The 9,615-nt window shown below is 52.2% G+C and overlaps 1 non-coding gene across 1 annotated transcript; it reads left to right on the top strand.

Moving 5' to 3' along the window:
* The first annotated feature begins 6,729 nt into the window (after positions 1 to 6,729).
* Positions 6,730 to 6,802, top strand: TRNAF-GAA (transfer RNA phenylalanine (anticodon GAA)). The gene has a single exon. It is a non-coding gene; the product is annotated as a tRNA-Phe (tRNA).
* Positions 6,803 to 9,615: the final 2,813 nt, after the last annotated feature.

Below are 9,615 nucleotides of genomic sequence, written 5' to 3'. Positions count from 1 at the left end.
TAACAAGTTTTTAAAGTCAGCACCTTTCTAGAAATATCAACAACCTCAGATATGTAGATGATACCACCCTTAAGGCAGAAAGTGAAGAGGAACTAAAGATCCTCTCGATGAAAGTGAAAGAGAAGAGTGAAAAAGTTGGCTTTAAAGCTCAACATTCAAAAAACTAAGATCGTGGTATCTGGTCCCATCACTTCATGGCAAATAGATGGGGGAAAAGTGGAAACAGTGACAGATTTTATTTTCTTGGGCTCCAAAATCACTGGTGACTGCAGCCACGAAATTAAAAGACACTTACTGCTTGGAAGAAAAGCTATGACCAACCTAGACAGCATATAAAAAAGCAGACACATCACTTTGTGGACAAAGGTGTGTACAATCAAAGCTATGGTTTTTCCAGTAGTCATGTATGGATGTGAGAGTTGAAGCATAAAGAAGGCTGAGTGCCAAAGAATTGGTACTTTTGAACTGTGGTGTTGGAGAAGACCTTGGACTGCAAGGAGATCAAACCACTCAGTTGTAAAGGAAATCAGTCCTGAATATTCATTGGAAGGACTGATGCTGAAGCTGAAGCTCTAATACTTTGGCCACTGATGCGAAGAGTTGACTCGTTGGAAAAGACCCTGATGCTGGGAAAGATTGAAGGCATGAGGAGAAGGGGATGACAGAGGATGAGTTGGTTGGATGGCATCACAGACTCAATGAACATGAGTTTGAGCACATTCTGGGAGATGGTGAAGGACAGGGAAGCCTGGGGTACTGCAGTCCATGGGGTCGCAAAGAGTCGGACACGACTGAGCGACTGAACAATAAGAATAGAATGCTGAAAGGACTTTTGGTCTCTTTTTTTAGAGGAGACATTTAAGAGACAGACATCTCAGCATTGCACCTCTCATGACTGTCTGTCTTCCTCCCTCTCTCATTTCTCCCGACCTGATGCCCTGAATGTCCATGATGAGAAATGTGGTACAGATGGCATTCAGCACCAGGGCCTGCCCACTGGGCGGCCCCAGGGTTAACAAGCCGCACACAGGTGAGGTTTTCAGTCCGTCACCTCCTTCCTTTTCTTTGGGGAATTGAGGCTCTGAGCGTCAGGCTCTGCATGCGGTTCCCAGTGTGGAGGGGGAGGGCATCGCAGCAGGATGCCTGAGCAGCTGCTGTGGATTCAGAAGCATCTTTCAGAGACCGGGCCCGGAGCCCTATCGCTGTTCCCGGTACTTACCTTCCAAGCTGATGCCGCCTCTGACGGGCATGCTTCCTGTGGCCAGGCCTTGTCCTCCTCTAAGGGGTGCTGCTGAAGCACCTCCCTGACCTGACTCATGGCCCCCAGAGAAGCCCAGAGTGAACGTTCATACTTCATCCCATTCAGGGAAGCTTCCCCGAGCATCTCTTTTGCACCAGACACGCGCAGAACCGCCCCCACCACCGCGAATCTGCCCGTGACCTCCCGAGGCCTGGACAGGAAGTGAGCTGGGGCTTGGGTCTAGCACGAATGAGACAAAGCGCTTAGACGGGGGGCGTGACCGACAGTCTGGGGGCTTCAGCGACAGAACCTGACTGTCTCACAGCTCTCTAAGCTGGGAGTTCAAGATTGAGGTTCTGGCAGGGTTGCTTCCTTCTGAGCGGGGAGGGGAAGCTGCCCCAGGCCCTTGCCCAGCCCTGGGGTGTTTGCTGGGCATCCTTGGTGTCCCCCGGGTAGTGGAAGCATCGCCTCAGTCCCTTCCTGCCTCTTCACGCGGTGTTCTCCGTGTCTCTCTTTGTGTGTATTTGCGCAAGCAAATCTCTTTTTTAAAAAATGCTTTTATTTTATTTGGCTGTGCCAGGTCTTAGGTGCAGCCTGTGGGATCTAGTTCCTTGACCAGGGATGGAACCCACACCCCCTGCATTGGGAGCTCAGAGGCTTAGCCGCTGGACCACCAGGGGAGTCCCCAGCAACTCGCCCTCTATCGGGTACTGGTCATGCCAGAGGAGGTGGCGCCCACCCTGCTCCAGTAAGAGCCGTCTGAACTAATGATATCTGCAATGGTCCTATTTCCAAATAAGGTCACATTCTGAGGTCCTGGGGGTCAGGGCTTCAACATGTGAGTTTTTAGAGAATTCAGTCTGACGCATAACAAGGTCCAAGTGAAAAAACGCCACGAAAAATGAACCAAAGTCACTTGAAATTGGGTTAGGTTTCTGATCAGTCTGGAATGATTGCTGCAAACAGGAGAATCCATGCAGACCACCCAGAGGGGTTCATGAGAGGATGCTTGCTAACTGCAGGGTGGCGGCTGGGTGCGAGGGACACCCTCTCTGCGCCGCGGCCCGGCCCTAGTGGAGGCCCTGGCACCGCTGCTGGGCGCAGACACGCAGCTGCCAGGACGCGGCTGCTGCCCGAGCGGAATCCGGCCCGTGCCCAGCGTGCCACACGACGTCTGCTGCCTCACGAGCCCTGCTCCTCCGGGGTCCCACACACGTGTGTCTCCTGTTCTCTTAGTGCGATAATTCGGACAAACTACGTTGAAGTGAAAAATGTGCTTACCTCTGGTTCAGCAATTCCACTGCTATCATTTTTTTCCCCCTAAGGAAATAATTCAGTGAGTGCCCAGACATATTTTTATAAATATGTCTGTTTATCAGACTGCTGCGTATATGAACCAAGAGCTTCCATATCCATCAGTGGTAGATGAGTTAAATAAACCATGATACAATGTGCCCAGCGTGAGGCTACATTAAGTGTAATGAGATAAATCAGGGATTTTCAGCTCGGTCAGATCTAAAGGCCTCCTTTCTATAATAAACGTCAGACCCAAATGCCTCTTTTCTATAATAAATGTTTATGACACTCCCCTTACTATCCTGAAATGAAATTCATAGATAATATAACCTACACACATGACTTTTTAAAAATCAATATAATGACACAATGACTCACACACACAAGTGTAAAGAATCAATATATTACCTTAACTGTAACATAAAAGAGGAATAAAGGGAGAAGAATCGGTAATGAAATGTTTCAATATGTAAACGCCCAGGCGTGGGTGACCCGGGGAGACGTGTGGAATGTCAAGGTAGGCCCCTGAAGAATCCTCTCCAGTGATCCAGGCCCAGGGGCAGAAGGCCCTCCGCTGTGGTGCCAGGAGTTCAGCTCTCCCAGCTGCACTGCTATTCATGACGAGGTTTCCCACGATGAACACGGCAAGCTACAAACCATGCTCACCACCCCATCATATTCCTGTAAAACGGAGTCATGTTGAAACCAAGAAAAAACTGATTGTATCTAAATTAAAATGAATTTTGGATCTTAGATGATTCTAAATAAGCTTTCAACCACATTAGTTACTGGTGGGATATTTCAAAATTATGAGGGATTCATCTCCATGTGGAGCGTTGCCTTGCATGATATAGGATGCTCAGCACCCCTGGACCACCACCCACTAAAGGCCCGGAGCCCCCTCCCCAAACAAAAGGCCCCCACAAAAATCTCCAACATGCTCCCGCTGTGGGGAAGAATGGCCTCAAGAACGTCACCTCCGATCTGTGTTTGCGTGCGTGCACGCTCAGTGGCTCAGTCGTGTTCGACTCTGTGTGACCCCGTGGACTGTAGCCTGCCAGGCTCCTCTGTCCATGGGATTCTCCAGGCAATAATATGGAGTGGGTTGCCATGCCCTCCTCTGGGGGATCCTTCCCACCCAGGGATCGAACCCAGGTCTCCTGCAGTGCAGGCGGATTCTTTACCATGTGAGCCAGCTGGGAAGCTGCCCTGATATGCCTCTACTGACGTGGAAAGAAGTCCATAACGTGTATTTTTAGCGCAGTGGATGGTTGAGTAAAAAGCTTAAGAATCAGCAACTACAATACAATTCCATTTTCAAAAAAAGAATAAGCTGAAGAAAGAAAGACTCCATGAAAAACCAATGTGTGTGTGCACAAGTGTGTGTGTGTGCATGGGTGTGCATATGTGTGTCCACAGAGGAACAAATCTGAACATTTATAGACAAACATATTAACCAGCATTGTCTCTGGCAACGTTGCTGTTTCAGGTAATTTGCATATTCTAATGTTGGTTTTTCAGAATAGGCTGATTTATTTAATAATGTTATACGATCAGAAAAAGTCAACCATTTCCATCTGGCAGACAAATACTGGAAGGCAGTTTTCGCAGCTCCAGCACTGTGGAAGTTTGGGCTGGGGCGGGGGCGGGTTCTTGGCTGACCCGTGTGCTGTGCAATGTCTGCGGCCTGGCCTTGACCCCCAGGTGTGCAGAGTGTGGATGTGAACCTAGGGCGTCTTCAGACACTGGCGACTGACATGCCGTTGTCATCCAGTCACTGAGTTGTGTCTGACTCTTTGCGACCCCATGGACGGCAGCGTCTGACCTCCAGGGAGGCAAGAACCCACCCCTGGCTGAGAACCGTTGCTGCTGTCTGGTTCTAACCACTGCTAAGGCATCCATAACCTGTGCAAGTGGTGAATAATCACCACCCAGATTCCTTGCCAGTAAAGTAGATGATGAGGCCTCATAGGGTTGCTGAAAGACTAAATTAGCAAACATACTAATTTATGAGTAGCACAGTCACTGGAGTAGCATAAAATGCACAAGAATGTGGGCTTTGATTATCGAAGAAAAAAGTCTACTTCTCAACAGGGGATGCAGGGCGGTGGGGGAGACGTTACAGACACATAAACACTTGGTATCGGAAGGAGCTGGACTGCACAGGCCACTGTCCCCTCAAGGCCTGGCCTCTCCCCACGGGGTCCCAGGAGCCCCACTCGGGGCTGGCTCTTTCCTGGGCCCTGGAGGAAGTCTCAGCAGGTACCTGGGGCCACGAGGACAGCCTCAGCCCCATGATTACAATGCTAGGGTATAAAACTCCAGACTTCCCTCGAAGGTGATGTTCTGGCTCCTCTGCCCTCCTGGGAGAAGGGACCTGGGGGCTTCTCCCTGACTCACCTTGTCCCCCACTAGGCTTGGTGGGACCCTTCAGGGCTCCTTCTCTGTGGCGAGGGACGAGGCCTTCAGCGGCTGGCATCCTGCCCTGCGCCCAAGTCCTCGGGGCTGGGCAGACACTCACACACTTCCTTTTGGAGTGGGGTGGCCTTGGTCAGGTTCTCAGGGCGTCCCCTGCTGCAGATGCCACATCCCGGGACCTGTTTCTCCTTCTGCACCCGGGAGCTCTCCTCTGGGGCCGCCAGAGCCCCCAGAAGGTCCACATCTCATCTCCAGAAAGCAGAACCAGCACCCCGCTCCCTGTCCCAGGGGAGCCCGTCCTCCACCCCGGGCCCTGCCCGGTGAGCACCCACACAGAGCATCCCTCCGTCCCCTGCCCCAGGAGCCCCCTGGCTCCAGGCGAGGGGAGCACTCTGCCCCTTCCTGCCCCTCCAGTGGAGCTGAGGGGGGAAGGCAGAGCAGATCATGGGCTCCATCATTTCTTCCCAAGGCTGCCGTTGTCTTGGTCCCTTCGGTGCAGGCAGCGGAGGCTGCAGGACCCAGAGGTGTGGGGGTGTCGGGGATGGTCTTGGAGGCTCAGACAGAGACAGGGTTTATGAGCACTGTCAGTGCCTCATCTCCTGGTCACCTGCATTCACAGATGGCTTCTCTGTGGACCCGAGGCTCCAGCCTCATCCTCTGACCTCAGCCAGACAGGCCGCAGGGAGGTCTGAGGTCCGCCCGAGACAGGCTCCTTCTCAGTGGGAGGGATTTCCCCGGGCGCAGCAGCAGGCGCTGGCGGTGATGACTCGCGGCCACGAGGCTGCTTAGGAAGTCACGTTCAGTCTCCAGGTCCACATGCTCAGTGCGAGCTGGGCCAGCCGTGGGCTGTGAGTGGGTCCCGTGGGGCCTGAGAGGGCCGCCTCGGCTTCCAGAGCCACTCAGCTGGTAGCCAGGGGGCACTTACAGAGAAGGGGGCTCTGCGTTGTACAGGGTAAGGCGGTCATGGGTTCTAGCGCACGGAAGTGACACAGATACAGAGGGTGGACGTGGTGGAGGTAGCTAGGATTCAGCACTGGCCCTGGGCCAATCAGAGTGGAGGTTCTTACACGGGACCCCAACCAGCAGCATCCACACGGCCTCACCTGGGCACTCGTTGAAAATACAAATACAGACCTAGACCAGGAACTGTGGCTGTGGGACCCCAAGCAATGTGCCTCTTAACAAGGCGGCTCTGATGCTGCGAGAGCCCTAGAGCATGTGTCAGAGATACTTGGGGGGTGGCTCCAGGGTGAGGAGCCCCCAGGGCGGAATCTGATGGAAATCTTGGTCCTCATGTGGGGTCCAGCAGGGGGTGGGTGACAGGAGAGGGAGAAACTGTGTCTCATGCACCATGACCAGCTTCTCCTAACGCGCTCATGACCTCCAGGGAGACAAGGGGGGTGTGATAGAAATGAAAGAAGACATCCTTCTGGAACACAAACAATGCAACTGGAGTACCTTCCGGAACTCAGCTAAGAAGCAGAAGATGGTGGTGAGGGCAGAAGCAAGGAGGCGGGCCAGGTCCTGGCTGGGTTGAGACAGCCCCTCCTGGGGACCCCGTCACTCACTCATACATTCATTCACAAATATTAATTGGACACTGATTACGGGTCACGTGTAATGTGCTCAGCCTGAGAAATCAGGCCCCAGAATCAGCCCCTGCACTCATGAATAAGTGTGCCCCACCGGGTGAAGAGAGGGTGATGTGCAGACAGACGATGTGCCCCCAGATCATCACTGCATCACAATCCAGTTCACTCAGCTGGGTGAGAGGAGCCGAAATAGCTCAGCTGGGAGAGCGTTAGACTGAAGATCTAAAGGTCCCTGGTTCAATCCCGGGTTTCGGCAGACCGAGTGTTTTAATTTACATCCAGGAGAAGGAGCAATTCTAGTGACCTCCTTGAGCTCCATTTGCATGCTTGAAACTCCGCGAAAATTATATCTTTGGGCTTCCCTGGTGACTTATCAGTAAAGAATCTTCCTGCCAGTACAGAGGATGTGGGTTCGATCTCTGGGTTAGGAAGTTCCCCTGGAGAAGGAAATGGCACCCCACTCCAGTATTCTTGCTTGAGAAATCCCATGGACAGAGGAGCCTGGTGTTAGTGACTAAAACAACAGCAACCTGGATAAGAATCCCGAGCTGTCAATAAAGGACTAAATTACTCTCATCTCTTTTACTAACAAGACGGGAAAACATGAAACAGAGACACATGTCAAAAATGGCGAAAGCGACGTGTTTGAGACCTTACTGTCTCATTACCATTGTGTGTCTTCTAGTCTCTTCTCAGATGATAATTTCTTTGAACTTGACGGTGGAAAATTAAACAGAAAGTGGAATGTCTTGTTTTAGGTGTCACTATTTGGACTGTGGCAATCACTTCATTTTCCACGGGGAAAATAATTAATCTCCTCCTCATGGTCCTATTTGTGCTCAGGTTGTAAGAGCTTCAGAAATAAGAGGGCTTCTCAACGTGTTCCGTCATATCTTCTCTGCATCATCATCATAGATCACGTCAACTCTCCATTTAGCCATCACTACCCTCAATTAAAAAATTGTCAAGAGTTTAATGGGGCCTTCAAAATCCATTTAGTTTAAATAATGCATCGTTGAAGGGCCATCCTGCCACCGCTAAAGCCGGTTCTGTGAGACAATTTCACTGAGGGGCCCTGGGGAACGTGCATTTCATTTAGGCAGCGTTTGGTTTGCCATATAGGATTATCATAAGGAGGGAATTTCCTGAAATAAGGTTTATTCCAAATATATTTTCAATCTACTTTCAACTTTTGTGTGAAAATAAGGATAGATAGATATTAGTCACTCAGTTGTGTCCAATTCTTTGGACCCCATAGAGGCAGCAGCCCGCCAGGCTCCTCTGTCCATGGGATTCTCCAGGCAAGAATACTGGGGTGGATTGCCATTCCCTTCTCCAGGGGATCTTCCCAACCCAGGGACGGAACCCGGGTCTCCCGCATTGCAGGCGGATTGTTTACTGTCTGAGCCCCCAGGGATGCTTGTCAGATAAACGCATCCTCTTCGGGGATGGCTCCTCCCACAATTGTTAGGCAGCTCGCACAGAAGTCTGGAAGTATTTTGGACTGAAGCCTTTGACATGTGAGGCAGTCTCCTCCAATATTTGAAACTGTGCTGGCCTAGAAGTCTCTAGGCCCCTGAGCCTAAAATATGATAGAAATTCCCAGGAATAACATCACCCTCCAATCCCACAACTCAGGTCGAGTGCCCCCACTGCCAGCCTCCAGGTCCCGTCACCCAGCTGATGGGGCAACAGCAAGAGTCAGTCATTCCCAGGAAGAAAGTGAGCGGCGCTGGCTGGAGGCCGCCCTGAGCCACGCGTGCGTTCCTACCGTGCGCAGGTTCAGTGGTTTCCAAGGGGTCCTTCCCCTCCCTTGTAATTTTATCACAATGAAACAAATGGGCTGCCTTGCTGCCTCCCCTCCCAAAGGCCCTGGTGGACTGCCCTGTCCACACTGGTCATGGGGCAGGAGGGGCAGCATCGTGGGCAGTGCCCCTGGCCTTTCTGGAGCTAGGGATGGCTCGGCTCCCGGAGGGGACGCCTCTCAAGTCCCCCATCCCTTGCATTCAGAGTCCCGGTTAAAATGGAAAGTTATTCTGAGTAATAACTCTTTCTTTCCCCCGACCCCCCACGTTGAAACCACGATGCTTCCTACCTAGGACTTCTTGCTCAGTAGACGTAACTCTCGGTTCTGGAAGAGAAGGTGCCTTGCTTTCTGAAAGGCGACGGGGCTTCTGCTGCCTGCACTGACCAAACAGTCTTCCCATCCTGGGCGGCTTCTGTTGACCCCAGAGGATGCCGCCCCTGAACTCAGGACAGACCCTGAACTTCTGCAACACAAGCGACATTCCAGGCAGGCTGTGGACATTTGCAATAAATTTGAAAAAAAAAAATCCTAACTAAACGATGAAGTGCATGCTATGTTGAACACGTAGGGACGTTGCTCTCCCAAAGGCGCTGTGTCCCTGGGCTGACCACAGGCCTATGGTTTCAAGCTCCCTCCAAGCGGGTCTCCCCACAGCCACCGCGTCTCCCCACCCCACTCAGGTGTCCTAGTCGTGAAGGGCCGCACGGGGAGCACATTTTCAAAGCCCCCATCACTTCTAGCTGGGGACCTGCTGGGAGCCCGGATCCTGTGTGTGAATGCTGGCTGGACGGGAACGTTCCCGGGGGTGCGGGACCGGAGAGAGGAGGCAGCTGTGCGCAGGGCTCAGGAATGTGCCTTTACTCGCAGCGGGCCCCGTAGGAAGTTCTGGGTCTGATGCTGACCACAGAGGAAGGTCCGGGTTGGAGATTCTGTGTCCTCTCTGCTGCCCACTGGCTGGATGATCCCCGAGACGCATCTAATCTTCCTCGCCTGATACACAGCAAGGGGCCCAGGCCAGATCAGTGGCTTGGCTCTCAAACAGCAGAGTTCGGAAGACTCACCTGGCTAACACGTGAAAAGCAAGGACCACCTGGCAACGCCCAGAAGTTCTGGTTTCAAAGGTCCCTGTGGTGATGGTGCTGATGGTCTGTGGACCACAGGTGGGAAAATGCTGGACCAGAGAGAAGCCTTTTGTCCTCAGGTATCGCTGACAGGCCCCAGCTCTGATTCTAAAGTGGATTCTCTCTGGTTGGCTCTGGTGT

This window comes from Giraffa tippelskirchi, chromosome 8, assembly GCF_054371585.1.
Source record: "Giraffa tippelskirchi isolate mGirTip1 chromosome 8, T2T-mGirTip1v1.2.pri, whole genome shotgun sequence".
In the NCBI taxonomy this organism is placed as follows: Eukaryota; Metazoa; Chordata; class Mammalia; order Artiodactyla; family Giraffidae; genus Giraffa; species Giraffa tippelskirchi.
The sequence above is the reverse complement of the archived record's forward strand: the minus strand, read 5'-3'. Positions and strand labels throughout refer to the sequence as shown.